Here is a 16,442-nt window from a genome sequence, read left to right as displayed (position 1 = left end):
CCTGCTCAGCTGGGAGCCTGCTTCTCCCTCTCCCTCTGCTCGTGTGCATGCTTCTCTCTCTCTCTCTCTCTCTCTCTATTCCTCTGTCTCTCAAATAAATAAAATCTTAGAAAAAGAGAAAACAAAATCATGCAATTGGTATGACTACAGCAAACTCACACTGTCTGCCTCCCCTCCCCTTCCCCATAGCTAAAAATCTTCTCTAAATGTTTCAGGTCACAAAATCAGATTTTCTTCATGATTAGGACATTCCTATCCAGGCATCTTGGCTACCGAAGATCTGATCCTTCCCCTTTTAACACAGTAGTTTCAGATAGAAGTATGAAAAGACTAAACAAGTAGATCTAAAATTTCAGTAGGTAACAAATTATGGGACACTTATCCAGAAAAAAACATGCCAAACACTACCGATTAGTTTACATATGAAATTATAGCAGCTTCTACTTATAATTTTTTCCAATTTAAAATAAGAATGCAGTAGACAGAATTTCTAAAATGACCATCCAAAGAAGCCTCACTTTTAGTCCCTGGACTGTGAATATAATGAAACACCATAGCCATGAATATGTTACAGTACATGGCGAAGGGGACTCTGCAGATGTAATTCAGGTTACTAAGCAGATGTACTTAAAATAGGGAGATTATCCTGGATCATCCAGGCGGGCCCAGTATAATCAGAAGAGTCCTAAGAAGCTGAGATCAGGGTAAGAAGGGTAAGTCAGAGAAATTGAAAGCCTGAAAAGGACTTAACTAGGTAGGAAAAGAACCTAAGGGTCCATCAACAGGTAGATAGGTAAAGAAAATGTGGTGCAAATATACAGTGGATTATTAAAAAAAAGACAGAAATCTTTTCATTTGTGACAACATGGATGAACCTGGAGGGCATTATTATGCTATGTGAAATAAGCCAGACAGAGGAAGACAAGTACTGCATGGTATCACTTATACGTGGAATCTTAAAAAAAATAATAAAATAAATAAATAAAGGCTAACTCCTAGAAACCTAGAGTAAGAAAAGTACTTGTCGGGGGCTGGAGGCGGGGCCAGTAATGGGGCAAATAAATAAATAGGGAGATAAATAAATAAATTTTTAAATAAATTTAAATAATTTATTTAAAATTTTTTAAATAAATTTTTAAATAATTTTTTTAAATAAGAAAATAGGGAGAAGCTGGTGAAAGGCTCTAAACTCTCAGAAAATGAAAAGGTCTGAGGATCTAAAGTATAACATGGTGACTATAGCCGATAACACTGTATTGTATAACTGAAATTTGCTAAGAGAATAGAACTTAAATGCTCACACCAAAAAAAAAAAAAAGCGATGTGATGGATGTGTTCATTAACTCAATGGGAAGAATCCCTTCACAACATACATATATTTATTTATATATAATGTATACAAATATAAAAGTATATAGACATAAAATATACAAAAATATAAAACATATTAAAAATAAAAATATAGAGATTAAAAATATATTGAAATATATTCAAAATATTTAAAAATATATCAACATATATTTATATGTATATAAAATCATCATATTGTAAATACCTTACCATTTTATTTGTCAACTATTCCTCAATACAGCTGGGGAGAAAAAAAAAAAAGAAGGACCTGATTCACCATTGCTGGCATTGCTGGTTTGAAGATGGAAGGGCCATATGAAAAGGGAAGGAGGTGGCCTTCAGCAGCCATAGTAGCCCCTGGCAGACAGCCAGCAAAGAACCCAGGACCTTAGTCCTACAACTGCAAGGAACTGAAGTTGGCCATCAATCCAAAGAACTTGGAAGTGAATTCTTTCCAGAGAGTCCACATAGAAGCCTGGCTCAGCTGACATCTTGATTTCAGTTTTGTAATACCCTGAGCGTAAAACCCAGTCAAGCCTACCTGGACTTCTAATGTACAGAGATAATAAATGTGTGCGGTTTTATGTCTCTGTGTTTGTGGCAATTTTTACATCAGCAATAGAAAGCAAGTAAAAGGACAATATTATTAAAAATTCACATTATTAAAAATAAACATTTTTAAAGAGTTTCAATGGAAGAGAAAGTTTGATTTGCAACTTTTGAAACTTAAAATAGATGAAGCAGTCTGTTGATTGTATAATGTGTGGGAGGGTGACAGGGGTAGGATGATAATCCGGCAGAGGTGTACGTTAAAATTAACAGTGAACATTACCCAGAGAAGTGGAGTCACTTGGTCAAACGGCATTTGTTTTTTACCTTCTAGCCACAAGGCATCATGCTGTGGAATGGGGATTGAGATTAATCAGAGTCCTAGTCAAAGATCTGGTAAGTAATAGAAAAATAAAATTAAAAGTGAGAAATGCTATAGTTTCCATAGGTAAAAACACCATGGTGAGATAGCAAGGAACTGAAGACGATTACAAAGGATAACTTAATCAACTGCCAAGCCCTTTTCATTATTTCTCCTTAATACAGTTAAAATCCATCACATCTTTCTTCTTTTGCTGTCCACGTGACTGCTTACCTGTATCAGGCCAGGAGAATCTGGGCTAGATTTCCACCACAGCCTGTTACCCTGCCTGCTGTCATCCCTCCTGTACTGCTCAACTCATTATCTACTCAGCAGCCAGAGTGATCCTTCTAAAATGTGACTCAGATCATGTCACTCTTCCATGTACTATTTTACAATAGGCTCTCATTGTCTTTGCATAATTTCCAAACTCTTTAAAATGGCTCACATGGAATTCTATGATCTGACCCCTGCCCTGTCCAGCTCTATTTCTTACAGCACACTAACCAAACTTTCCATTCCAATCATGCCAATCGTATTGAAGTTATCTGAACATTCACGTTTTCTCTCCTTTGGACCTTGACACTCTTATCCTGGCCCCACCCTACCTAGGTAGCTCCTAGTCATGCCTCAAACCTCAGTTCAGAAATAAGTGAAGTCCTCTTTGGCCCTTCAGGCCCAGGAATGAGTTACTCTTCCCATGCAGACTTTATTTCCTGATTTGTACTTGCCTATTTACCTGTCTTTCTTCTCCTCTACATTATAATATCTTTGGGAGCAGAGACCATGTATTACTCCCCTTTGTATCTCAAAAATCAGAATAGTAGGCCTTCCATAAAGGTATGTATACTGATTGGTGTTCTGGAAGCCAATGGAAGAAGCGTCCAGAAGTCAAGAGAGTCAACAGTGTTAAAAGCTGAGAAAATGTTGGGGCGCCTCACTGGCTCAGTCAGAAGAACAAGCAACTTTTGATCTTAGGTTCATGAATTCAAGCTCCATATTGGGTGTAGAGAGTAAGAAAGAAAGAAAAGAAAAGAAAAGAAAAGAAAGAAAGAAAGAAAGAAAGAAAGAAAGAAAGAAAGAAAGAAAGAAAGAAAGAAAGGAAGGAAGGAAGGAAGGAAGGAAGGAAGGAAGGAAGGAAGGAAGGAAGAAAGGAAGAAAGGAAGAAAGGAAGAAAGGAAGAAAGGAAGAAAGGAAGAAAGGAAGAAAGAAAGAAAGAAAGGAAGAAAGAAAGAAAGAAAGAAAGAAAGAAAGAAAGAGAAAGAAAGAAAGAAGAGAAAGAAAAAGGAAGGAAGGAAGGAAGGAAGGAAGGAGGGAGGGAGGGAGGAAGGAGGAAGGAAGGAAAGAAAGAAAGAAAGAAAGAAAGAAAGAAAGAAAGAAAGAAAGAAAGAAAGAAAGAAAGAAAGAAAGAAAGAAAAAAGCTGAGAAAATGTTGAAAATTGGAAATAGGGCATTGGATCTAGCAATAGGGAAGCCATCAGTAATCTTAGCAAGACCAGGTGGATCAATGGGATGAGAACAGAGTAGGAGCTGAGGAAGTAGAAACAGTTTTCAAAGTGCTTCAGAGTTCAGGAGAATGTCTGAGACCCCCTTTTTTGGTAGAAAAAGCCAAACTTTAGCCCACCAGGTATGACTAGGATCCAGGATAAATGAGAAGGTACATGGAAGCTACAACCAGGGAAACATACAAGACTAAAAATTGAGGACCCAGAAACAGCTCCCTAAAGTGGGGCTAAAAACAAGGAAATAGAGAACAGGGATGATAAGCTAGGAGAGGAGAATGAGTGGGCAAGAGCTCCCAGGTGATTACCTGAGATTGATGTGGTCTTTCTTCCTCAGCCCCAATGACCAGTGAATGGGGAGGGGTGTTGCAGGTGGAAAAGAGAGTTGGCTGGACACCTAGGGTCAAGTGTGGCTAAGACAAGAAGGGAGGTGGGGGGAGGTTAAGGTAGCAGTAGATGTGATCATGTCTGTAGGCTGAAGAGAGGGAGCCAGGGGAGAGGGCAAGAAGGAGCCTGACATGGAGAGGCAAGGCCAGAGGAGATGGAAGCCAATGCACCCCAAAGGCTAACATTGGAATGAAGGTAAAACCCTCTTCCTTCAAGACTGAGGGAGAGACAGGTTAAAATCTGCGTGCTTCTGCAGGTGAGTCTGCAGGTAGAAGAAGTAAAGAAATTCCAAGGATACTGCTCAGAAACCACTATATTCTCTGTAAATTATGAAGCAAGGGTAAAGGCTGAGAATGAGAAGAATGGCACAAGTTGAAAGGTTGGGAGCAGCTGCCTCATGAGGAATGTGAGGAAGCCAACCAGGGAGAAGTAAAAGGATTGCCAAGTTGCACTGAGAGCCCAGCTGAAGTCAGATAATTAAAGAATAATGATATTTTTCTGAATTTTAATTTCCATACACATACAGAAAGTGTTATCCTGCTTGTGTATGTTCCCACTTCCACAAGAGAAAGAAACAGTCTGAAAGAAAGAAAGCCTGATTGAATTCTTTTTTTATTCATTTCTGTATTAAAATAGTTTTACAGGTATCTGTGGTTGATTTCCAAATATTGGAAAACTAAGCATTATTGTAAATCACAACCGTATGTATTTTCTGCTTGTGTGTGTACTTCTACCTTTTCACATTTGGTTAAAAAAAAAAAAATTACAGGTAGGGGGGAAAAACATCAGCCAACAGGGTTTTGTGGATCACACAGCCCCATGCAATTATGGCACCATTGTTAATTTTCAAATTGTCATAATCCATTTGAGAATTTAAGACAATTCAAAAAACAATTATGACTGAATGAAAAGTGAATTGGGCAATCAACTGAGATGAAATTCAGCCCAGAGAAACAAAACGTTGAGGAAAAAAACCTAGAATAAGGGAAGAATGAAAGGCATATGGAAGTGACTGATTGTGTAGGGATAGTCTTTAAAGACCAAGGTTACTTGACAAGAAGGTGGTAGGGGTTTGTTTGACACTGAATGAGATTTAGTTCTTTTGCTAAGTGCAGCAGATCTGGCTTTTTCATGTTTAAGTTGCATAATAAATATGTTGAAGCCTACCCAGATGCACGTGGATAGAGCTATATGTTGTTTACCTAAGACTCTTGTGCGGCAACAACTAAACAAAGCCAGTCCCCACAGACATTCTGGAGCAGTTTGCAGCAAATCAGAATTTCAATTTCTTATTCTGATTCTACGGAGGGATTAATTTGGGATGCATGTAAATGAATTATTTTACCCTAAATCAGCAAGTTCAAATCATCACATCTTGTATCTTTTGTTTTTGAATTTGAAATAAATGTAGGTAGCAGGATCACCTTCATCAACAAACAACTTGAAAACACCCTGGAAATACCGTCTGGATGACTACACGAATGTGTCCTGGATGAAACTTTTTTTAAGTGTTGATCTCTGCGATCTTACATTCCACCCAAGCAAATAGGCCCATGTAGAAGAGTCAAATATTATTGCATTATGGCTCTTGTCATTTTCAATTCTTGCTAAACCTTTTTTCCCCACCAAGCTATTTCCTACTATTCCAATCTTTAGTCTATGCCTTTTTTAAAGGCATTAGCCAAGATTCATCTCCAGTCTGATGCTTTACTTGGCAAATCACATCCCATCACGATCTTTCTCATGGTTTGAATTCCTTCTGAACTCATTCGTTCATTCGTTCACTCATTCATGCTTCATTGTGCATTTACCATATGAGACCCCAATAGAATTAGGTTCAGTGTTCTCCGTGCAATCAAAGTGCATATATTCTATGCTTCCTTGGGGCTCTGGACCTATGCTAGGCACCATAAAGTTTATAGAAAGAAGAATATGTAATTATCTATTTCTTTCAAAAATATTTAAAGCAACTGGCTGTTTAAAACAAATTTACAGTACAATAACATAGTCCACAAAATAAAAGAAAAAAAATCAAGTAATAAAGAGACAAAGAAAATTATATTAAAACTTTCCCCTGAGTTACCAGCAGTTAAAAAAGGGAAATTAAGTGGATCATAAAGCTCTCATTCTCTAATAAAAGAAATGCTACTACTAAAAATAAGATTCTGAGTTGAGCAAGGATGACAAAAACATAGTGGTATTGGTTCTAATGACACGACCTCAGAATCCCGCTTTACACAGCATTCCAGTGAGCAACTACTAATTCCGCAGAGCCACCACTCAAAATGAATTCTTCTCACCATCTCTTATATAAATGAAGTTCTTTTCCCTCAAGAAATGTGCCGTTTAAAAAATAATAGTACAGCATGGATACCGGTAAAAACTGAAGAACATTTTAGAGCTAAACTGTGTGGTGCTAATTGATTCAGTCTTCTACTTCTTTGTACCCCCAATAGCACTGAATGTAGTCCTTGCCCGGAATGAGGGTATAAAAACCTTCGCCTGATGGACTTATTAATGCAGTAGGAATTCAGAGAAGGAAGACCCTGGTAGTGAGAAATCTGCCCTGAAAAGCAAGAACTGAAGCCAAGCCCTGAAAGATGAGTGTTTGTTGAACGAGCAAACAAAGATTTTGAGTCAGTTAACCTTTTGAATAGATTTTCTTTAAAATCATAAGTAAACTTATTGAATCTCTACTCTTGCTTAGTGACTTTTCCACTGAAGGTGCATTTTCCAATAATCCTGTGTTCATCTCATACTGACCCCTGTATTCTCCTCCTTTCAGACTTTAATACCTCAAGAATCCATGGTTAAAAATTCAGTTTAGGGGCGCCTGGGTGGCTCAGTTGGTTAAGCGACTGCCTTCGGCTCAGGTCATGATCCTGGAGTCCCGGGATTGAGTCCCACATCGGGCTCCCGGCTCAGCAGGGAGTCTGCTTCTCTCTCTGACCCTCCCCCCTCTCATGCTCTCTCTCTATCTCATTCTCTCTCTCAAATAAATAAATAAAATCTTTAAAAAAAAAAATTCAGTTTATAGCCTTTATTAACCACCAACTCAAGAAGCTAAATGGGCACTTTGTTAATGTCCTCAACTTTATCATCCTGAGATCCAAACAGGTTTTATGTTTCCTAAGGAAGGTTCCTTGTAAGGTTAAGAGTTCAAGGAGCAGGGTGCCTGGGTGACTCAGTTGGTTAAGCATCCGACTCTTGATTTCCTACTCAGGTTTTGATCTCAGGGTCTTGATCTCAAGGTCATGAGTTCAAGCCTCACACTGGGTTCCATGCTGGGTGTGGGGCCTACTTAAAAAAAAAAAAAGAAGAAGTTCAAGGAGCAAAAAGACCATTTTAATTACATCAGTAACCCACTCAACAGCACCTATTAGATTTGTCTGCAAAATCATCCTTTCTGTTTTCACAAAAAAAATGAACTCATTCTCATTTCCTCCTGTTGCTGGTAGTTAGAGGTTGCAATATGCAAAAGCCTATATGCCATGGACCCCCTCAAATCAGTAAGTACTCAAAATTGTGTGCAAAATATGAATAAAATATTGATTTCATTAAAAATGTTAAGGACTACTTAATTCAAAAACATTTTATATGTTTGCATATTTATTTCTGAATTTGCATATTTGTTTGCATATAACTTGTAAAGATGAATGTTAATTATACTTTAAAATCATTTATAAATTGTAACTAAGAATGTTGTATGAATTTTTAAAACTGCCAAATTCTCAAGTACCACTAATTATAAAGTGTCATGTAAAGTACACTGGAGCAGACCTCATATTGAAAAAATATTGAGATCTTGACAAATGGAAAAGCAGAATTATTAACCGTGCTCGCTGATTAAATGATACCTGAGGCAAGTGAAACGTAAGTGACACTCTGTGCTTTTCCAAAGCATCCACTTACCTTCACTGAATTATGATGAGAAACTCAGGCTCCGAACCAGACAAATATTTTACCTGATGCCTCCACATCATCCCATATTTAAATGTGAGCTTCTGAGAGCTGTTCCACAGCCCCGCTGCACGTCTTCTAAAAATGACAAAGAAAGTAAGTAAATAAGAGTCACGATAGGGTGCCTGGGTGGCTCAGTTGGTTGGGCAGCTGCCTTCGGCTCAGGTCATGATCCTGGAGTCCCGGGATCGAGTCCCACATCGGGCTCCCTGCTCAGCAGGGAGTCTGCTTCTCCCTCTGACCCTCCCCCCCTCATGCTCTCTCTATCTCATTCTCTCTCTCAATAAATAAAATCTTAAAAAAAAAAAAAAAAAAGAGTCACGATAAGCAGTAAGTCTACTTTGTCAGTACCCTGTGTCAAATGAGGTGAGCTGAGAAGATCTGACTGTGCACTAATTGGATTTGTAAAATGTTTCAGAGTCATTTAAAAAACATTTACACAGGTCAGCTCTGAATGGGTTTCCGAAAAGAACCATAGAGAAGAATGAAACATCCAAGTAATTACACTGGACATGTAGATCTCACACTCTCTCTATTAAATTGGGCATGTAATTGGACTTCTTAAAAGTACAGGAGGTCTTGTACAATTTTCTACATTTTTGATAAAATGTTTAATTATCCTAAGCACAGATATGCCATAGATAGGAGTTACTGCTCATGCATTGTTTTTTCCTAAATTAGCAACTACTGTAAGTAGATTTCTTTTGAAAAAGTTTTCAAGAGTTGCAGTAGATTGAAAACTGACTGACTCAGTTTCAGCTTTTTTCGACATTTTCCTCATCTACAGTCTTGCCAACAGAAGAAGACATTGTTACCAGTTTGGCCTCTTCCTCCACCACCATGCCCCTGTCTCTAAAGTTTAAGGTTGATTTGTAAATGACTTACTACAGGAAATAATTATGCTAAATTATTCCATGTTGTTATATTATCAGTGTCCTATCTGAATCCATACTAACATAATTAGAGAGAAAGTCGACACTGAAATAACAAGTAGCTCTTAAAGTTTCATGCATGTTAAGTAGCATTTACTGCGCTGGCAGAACAGAACCTAGATCTCGAAAATAATTTGATATTAAAAGACAAAAGTAAACAAATTAGATTGTAAGTTTGTTTTTTTCCCCTGGGTATTAATCAGCTCTAGTAAACCTTGTATTGTACTCTTCAAATCTATGTTAATCAGAATTTAGGTTTTGAAAGGCAAAAGGAAAAAAATTGTCTCCCTCTGGTGGGGAATATAACAAGTTTTTCTTTCTCTGCTTTTTTTTTTTTTTTTGGTAATTTTTTTTTCCCTGCAGTCAAGGTCAAATAAGTTTCATGATGCTCCAAAACAGCACTCTTGAAAAACAAGATTTTATCATCTTTTGAACATGGCCAACACTCAGAAAATCCAGATTCAAAAATGATCTTTACTTCCTTCACTTTTTTTTTCTGAAGAGAATAAAAGGATAAAAGAAGGAAAATATAAAACCAGCAGCACAAAGCAGAAAGGCTTTGTATTTACATGAAATCCTCAGCTTCTAATTGGATCGGGTTGCAAAAGTTCACTTTAGAATTCGTAGTTTTGAAATAATGCTGCTGAATAAGTAGTTTCAGAAAAGGAAAATCCTAGAAGGCTCCCTTCTCCCTCCACCAGATTATCTAAAGAGTTCACTGGCCTTTTTTCTTTCTCTGTGATCCTGAAACACTTTCCCATTACATCACCTGTGATTTTGTTCATCTTAGTCTCTTCAGTAAGACTGTGGGCCCCTCAGGATAGAGTCTCTGCCTTATATATCTCCAGGTCACCAGTGTTCAGCGTGGTATTTCACACGAAGTAAAACTTAGGTTGTATCAGGCAGTGTCCAAAGCCTCAGACATAAACCATGGGCAAGGTCCACCTGGTCCCTACCTTCATGAAACTACAATCTAATGAAAAATAATGGATTAATGAAACGTACATTTTACTATAGAAACCATACATTAAATAGTAGCTACCAGCCACAGAAGCCTACGCAATTTATATTGTCATCGAAATGAATTAAAATTCCCCTTTACATAGATTCATGCCTAAAAGTTCTAGGGGGTTATTCTCATTATAATGTGTAGAAAGAATTTTGAGCTAGAAGTTTGATGCCTGGACCTATTCATTCAACAAACATTTATCAAGTACCTACCATGTGTCAGGCACTGTGCCAAGCCATGGAAACACATTCTGGTCGGGAAAGCCAGATTATAAGTAAGTAAAAAACAAACAAACAAAATTAAAAAAAAAAAAAAAACACAAACAAAAAACCCAAGTTGAAGATAGTTTGCCATTTGTGCTATGAGGGAAGAAAATAAGGCAACAGAGGAGCGGTATAGTAATCCGGGTTCAAGCAGGAAATCGATTTTATACTCAATGGAGTAACTGAGTTTAATAAAAGTACTTTTTAAATGGTGTGGGTAGGGGTGCCTGGGTGTCTCATTCGATTAAGTGTCTGATTCCTGATTTCGACTCAGGTCATGATCTTAGGGTCATGGGATCAAGCCCCGCGTCAGGCTCCATGCTCAACACTGAGTCTGCATGTCCCTCTCCCTCTCTCAAGTAAATAAATAAAGCCTTTAAAAATTTTTTTTTAAATAAACAAATAGTGTGGGCAGTACGAGGGTAAGTCAGCAAGGAACAGTGAAGTATCTTGGGACTAATAAAAAGTGGGGAGCCAGTCCTCCCCCTAGGCCTGGATGGACAAAGGAAAGGAGCAGTGACCAGAACCCAAGAGAAAGCTATACCTCTCCTATTGGGTCTCCCACTAGGAACTGTGGCTTTTAGTAGTGAAGACAGCCACCAATGGCTTACAGTCATATTGCCAGACCACCATGCTAATAAATGCACTGACCTCAATTTCCTCCTCGCTGCCAACACCCTGCCAAGTATCCCATTGGCCATACCCAGCCAGAAGCCAGAGGGCAATGGAACCTACTGATATTGACTTTAAAGGTCATCTCACTGGGACAGGTGGAAAGCAGTGCTAGAGGGGCAAATGGAAAACACGTCTATCGAGAGTCATTGGGTCAACCAATGTTGGAAGAGGTAACATTGGAGTTAAACCCTGGATACATTGGGGGGGGGGTTGTTTTGTTTTTTTTAATGGAGACCACTGCCAAGTAGAGGTTTTGAGGCAAGAAAAATCTTAGTGGTCTAACTCTAGAACTAATTGGATATGTGATCTTGTACCAGTCACTTCATATTTGGGGCCATATCAGTAAAATGGACAGGCTGGACTATGATGATCTCTAAACTTCCTTTCCACTTGAACAATTTGGGGGTCTCTGAATTTCCTGATTCCACTTCCTCTTATTATCTCTCCCATGATGCTTCAATGGCATGAGCATAAATTCAATGTTTATAAATTAGGACCTACTCGGATTTTCTAAGAGTTGACAGTCCCAGGGTGAGGGAAAAGAGAAATATCAGAACTGCCTATACTGGTCTTACTCATAGAGTTTGGAGTATAATCTCTGGCCCATGTATGAGAGTCCATTAGGAGGTTACAACCAAAGCTGACATCTCTTCATGGAAAATGCTTTAATTAAATCCTGAGTACATGTTTTACTCCCTTTGAAGAATTGAATAAAGAGTTTTTCCATTTTTAGTCAAAAGTCTTTATAAATCATATTTTATTTTTTTAAGATATTTAATTATTTATTTATTTGACAGAAAGAGAGTATGTGAGTGGGGCGGGGGGGCAGGGGGTGCAGCAGAGAGAAAGAAAGAGGGACAAGCAGACTCTGCACTGAGCATGGAGCCTGATGCGGGGTTTGATCTCATGACCATGAGATCATGACCTGAGCTGAAATCAAGAGTCGGATGCTTAACCGACTGAGCCACGCAGTTGCCCCATAAATCATATTTCAAGTTAGTAAAAGAAAATTCAAATGACATGGGTCTTTTTCTTATAACTCAGGTTTTATTGTGACAGTCACAAGTGAAGTGCACTATATGAAATTATTATTCCCATCTCAACTGAGTCCTTGGATGGGAACAAGTTCATACACTGGTATGTGGGCTGACCCATTAATTTTCACAGGTATCACAAGTATCACATGACTGCATCCCATTAATTAGCACAGTATTTATGTACCAACTGACTGAGAACTGGCAGACTTTTTTTTAAATTTTTTCAGGGAACCTATAGCTGGAGTTCTATGTAACATGTCAGAATCCAGTGGTTGAAAGGTAGACATTTGTCAGCTCAAACTTTATGCATTCATTCACTTATTCATTCAGTCAGGTTTGACTTACTAACTGCCAGGCACCAGCGTTTACGTGTTTAATGGTAAGAAGAGCCAGTACCGGTCTTCACGGAGCTAATTCATTACTAACAGGAACTGCCACCACCAGGTGTCACTAACTCCACCCCTCACCACTCACAGCATCGGTGAGTACGAGAACATCTTTCTAATACTGAAAGCTTCATGTTCACTCATATTTATTCAAAAATAGGTATATTTTATATCTTAATTGAAAAAATAGGGGCACCTTGGTGGCTCAGTTGGTTAAGCCTCTGACTCTTGATTTCAACTCAGATCATGACCTCAGGGTGGTGAGATGGAGCCCTGCGTCAGGCTCCACACGCAGCATGGAGTCTACTTAAGATTTTGTCCCTCTCCTTCTGCCCCTCCCCCGCAAACCTGCACTCTCTTTCCAAAAAATTTTAAAAAAATAAAATAAAAAACTGAAAAAATATGTTTTGATGCAAGTTATTAGTAATTTTTTCAATAAAGTTGTATTTAGTCATCATAATAGTTTCTACATACATTTGAAAGGAAGTACAGCATCCGTTTGGGAGACATACTAGTTTGCTCATCCAGAATACATCACATGCACATGGAATTGTGGTCCTCCTGCCACAGAGCTTAACCCTTCCCCCAGAAATCTACAGACTTCAGGAGCAAAGATTCTCTGCTGAGGCCTGTGATGAACTGATCACAGCCAGACTGTGATCTCCACAGTGATCTCCACAGTGATCTCCTGCTGTGTGTTGCCCTAAAACTAATACCAGATGCACACAGTGTTACTCTGTATGTCAGTCTCTAGCAAAGCTACTTTCTTGCCCTGACATCTCACAGACAGTTTGTGATGAAAACAGTTTCAGATGTTTTTGTTATAGCCTCTTGCTTGTCCCACCACCTTCTGACTCAGACACAACTGGATGGGGGCACAAGGAAGGCTGGAATCATAAAGGAAACCCATCCTCCTACTATAAAGGTGATATGTTTGGGACAAAGCATGTGTTTCTGATTCTCTGTTTTCCCCAAACTTATCCCTGACACCCAAAGAGAATTCTCCATCCCTCAGTTAAGTGGACTACTAACAGGTCCACCTTGCTAATATGGCAGACATGCCCAGAGTCATCCAAATCCCAAAGGAAAACACAGCTTGACCTGCCATCAAGATACTCCACTGTGCTAGACAGTGGGGAACAAGTACCAAATACATATATGACCAATGTGCTAGCAGAAAAAGAGAGAAGGTAGTACTAATTGTCATGGGGGAAGAGTTCCCAGAAAGTGAATGTGATTTGGATCTGAAAGAGGGTATCTTCAACCCTCAGTGGAGAGAGAAGGAAGGTCATCCAGGGTGGGGGAAGATGAAAAAGGACCTAGAAGAAAGCATGTGGCCTAGGAACTTGGGTTTTTTAGTATGCAACAATTACTGGCTCAAGCAGGTTGTAAAGTCAGTGTTGACCATTGCTTGTAGAAAGAGAGGGCATGCCATTTGGGGAAAACATCATCCCCAAAAAAACAGATGGAAGAAGAAAAGAGAAAAAAATGCATGATGAGGACAGAACCTCAGGTGGAAGTGATCTCCTCATTCAAACCCTCTGGTATGTTTCATTCTGCTCAGATGATACTTATCACAGGCTACCTTGCCATTTGTCATTTATGTTCTTGTCTCTTCTCCTCTGTTGGATTGTAATTAAATTCACACAGGAGCAGCAATGGGACAGAGCAGAAATAGCAAAGGATTTGTAGTGGAACAGTTATGTTCAAATCCCAGCACTTCAGACAAGTTTCTCAGCCTCTCTTAGCCTGTGTTCTTCATAAAATATGGATGGCAATGCTTACATCTAAGGGCTGTGTTAAAAATGAAATGAACTAAGTAATAAGGCATGTGAAGGTCTCGCATACCTTAGACAAATAAGAAATATGTTTCTTCCCCACTTCTATGTTATGTCCTTAATGCTTACCTTCATGTCCTTCATATAGTCGGTGCTCAGTATGGGCAGAGTACAAAGCAGTTGTACTGATTTCCAGATCACCCCAGATTATATTGCTTTGAATAATTTTGTTTGGTTTACAGTCTACATAAAATTTATTCCAAGAATCATTTATTAATCACCTTCAATGTCTGGCACTACTAGGGCCTAGGACCGTAACTGCATGTTCATCATGAGCCCTGTTCTCAAGGAGTTCAAGATTAGTGAGTTGTTCCTTTGATGACTCATCCCTATAGAAGGACTTTTAAGGAAATAAGCCAATGGTACACTAAATGAAGCCATTAAACCTGAGTAATCCAAGGACATATTTTTAGAGCCAGGTAACTCCTTCATGAGAATGTTTTGTTAACATTATGAGGGTTTTAGACAAAAATAATACCACAATTAAAAATCAGGATTCTTAACAGAAGAAAACTCTGAGGAGAAAAGGTTTTATTCTATGTTCACCAAATCATGTTTGATCTTATTAGTGAATTGGTCCTTTAGGTAGGATATTGATGAACAGATTTAAAACTGGTTCAAGGGCATAACAAAATTCTTGTTTACATACTTCCGTATAACTTCAGCAGCTAAGAAATGGCAGCCCCAGGTTGTGATCCAAGATGAGGTAACTTTATTTAAGGTAGTGCCAGGTAAGGTAGAAGCTTAGAGGAAAGAGTCCCAGTGACAGACAGCTCAGTCAGTGGCCACAGTCATCGCGCAAGGACAGAATTTTCCAGTACAGCAGGAAAAGATATGAAAACACAAACATGCCTTAGATAATCAAGACTAAGAGACTGTCCCATTAGAACTGAACTAGAGGGGCTCAAAGATCAATTGTAAATGAAATTAGGGAGGAATCCTCTCCCTCACACTGTCACTAAGCCCCATTCTCTCTTCTTGGCTTCACTCTTCAGGATTTCAACCCGTTCTTTTATCCTGCTCTATATCTGTGTGGAGAGAATATTCACAGAATCCCTCATATTGGGGTGCCTGGGTGGCTCAGTTGGTTAAGTGTTGGACTCCTGATTTCGGCTCAGGTCATGATCTCAGGGTTGTGAGATTGAGCCCTGTGTCAGGCTCTGTACTCAGCAGAGTCTGCTTGAAATTCTCTCTCTCTCCCTCTCTTTCTGCCCCTCCACCTCCCCTGTTTGCTTGCACGCACTCACACACACACTCTCTCTCTCTCTCTAAAATAAATAGATAAAATCTTTTTTTAAAAAAAATCCCTCATATAGGCCAGGTACTATGCAAGATGTTTCATATACAATATCTATTTCATTCCATAATTACTCTAGGAATTAAATGCCATTGTTAGCTCCATTTTACAAATGAGGAAATCTAGGCTTAGAAAGTCTTCAGGTCCACACACAACTCAATGTAAGAGCTGTGATATGAACTCAGGCCTAGCTGATGACAAAGTCTATGCTTCTTAGATTGTTCATGTTTACAATTTTTTACAAATTTTATAGTTTATAAAATTTAAGTACCTGTTTGAAGGTAACGTCAAAGGTAAGTACCTTCAAATAGGTACTTTAATTTTACACATTCCTCTGTGTTTTTTCAACTTTCATTCATTAGACACTCTTGATAATGAAAATTCCTTTTAGACCCAAGGGAATTGCATTTCCAGTGGTGAGATTTCAGCTGAGGTCGAGTGATGACCAGAGGCCAGAGAGGGAAGGTAGACAGTAAAAAATGATCCTAGTCGAACACAAATCATACCCGGATGGCTAATGCAGCCAAGTCACGGGACTACACATGAGTAAGAAAGAAAATGTTTATGAACTTGCAACAGAGCCTCAGAGTGGAATGGTTGAAGGAGAATGATAGGGTCAGACAAAAACTGTCTCCAGCTTAACCTCAGGTGAGGGAAAAAAGATGGGGATACACTTTTGAATGGGGATGAGAACTGGTTGTACTGGCGTCGAGTATTCCTCCTCCCTAAAATACATCCCATGATTGTACTATTCCTGAGTATAAATGTTGTCTAGGTTATTCCCAGTTTTAAAAAAAAAGCAATTGACCATATCCTTCTCACCATCTTAATGTTGAGCTATTATAATCTCACATTCCAGTGGCCTTCTAACTGCATGGTTATAGTCTCCTTACACT

General features: G+C 38.7%; 1 long non-coding RNA gene across 1 annotated transcript in view; it reads right to left on the bottom strand.

The window, feature by feature from the left end:
- LOC123859427 (uncharacterized) overlaps nucleotides 1-16,442 on the bottom strand; it is a 114,713-nt gene that overhangs the window by 33,895 nt on the left and 64,376 nt on the right. The window contains exons 5-6 of the long non-coding RNA XR_006794468.3: nucleotides 8,062-8,187; nucleotides 2,227-2,292 (exon numbers count right to left, since the gene is read on the bottom strand). This is a non-coding gene — a long non-coding RNA (uncharacterized LOC123859427). The remainder of the gene's footprint in view (nucleotides 1-2,226; nucleotides 2,293-8,061; nucleotides 8,188-16,442) is intronic.

The sequence above is a fragment of the Mirounga angustirostris genome, unplaced genomic scaffold (genome assembly GCF_029215605.1).
Source record: "Mirounga angustirostris isolate CCGP_5_RB_7025 unplaced genomic scaffold, mMirAng1.0.hap1 SCAF_4, whole genome shotgun sequence".
NCBI classification, from domain to species: domain Eukaryota; kingdom Metazoa; phylum Chordata; class Mammalia; order Carnivora; family Phocidae; genus Mirounga; species Mirounga angustirostris.
Note: the sequence above shows the minus strand (reverse complement) of the source record. Positions and strands in the feature narration are given on the sequence as shown.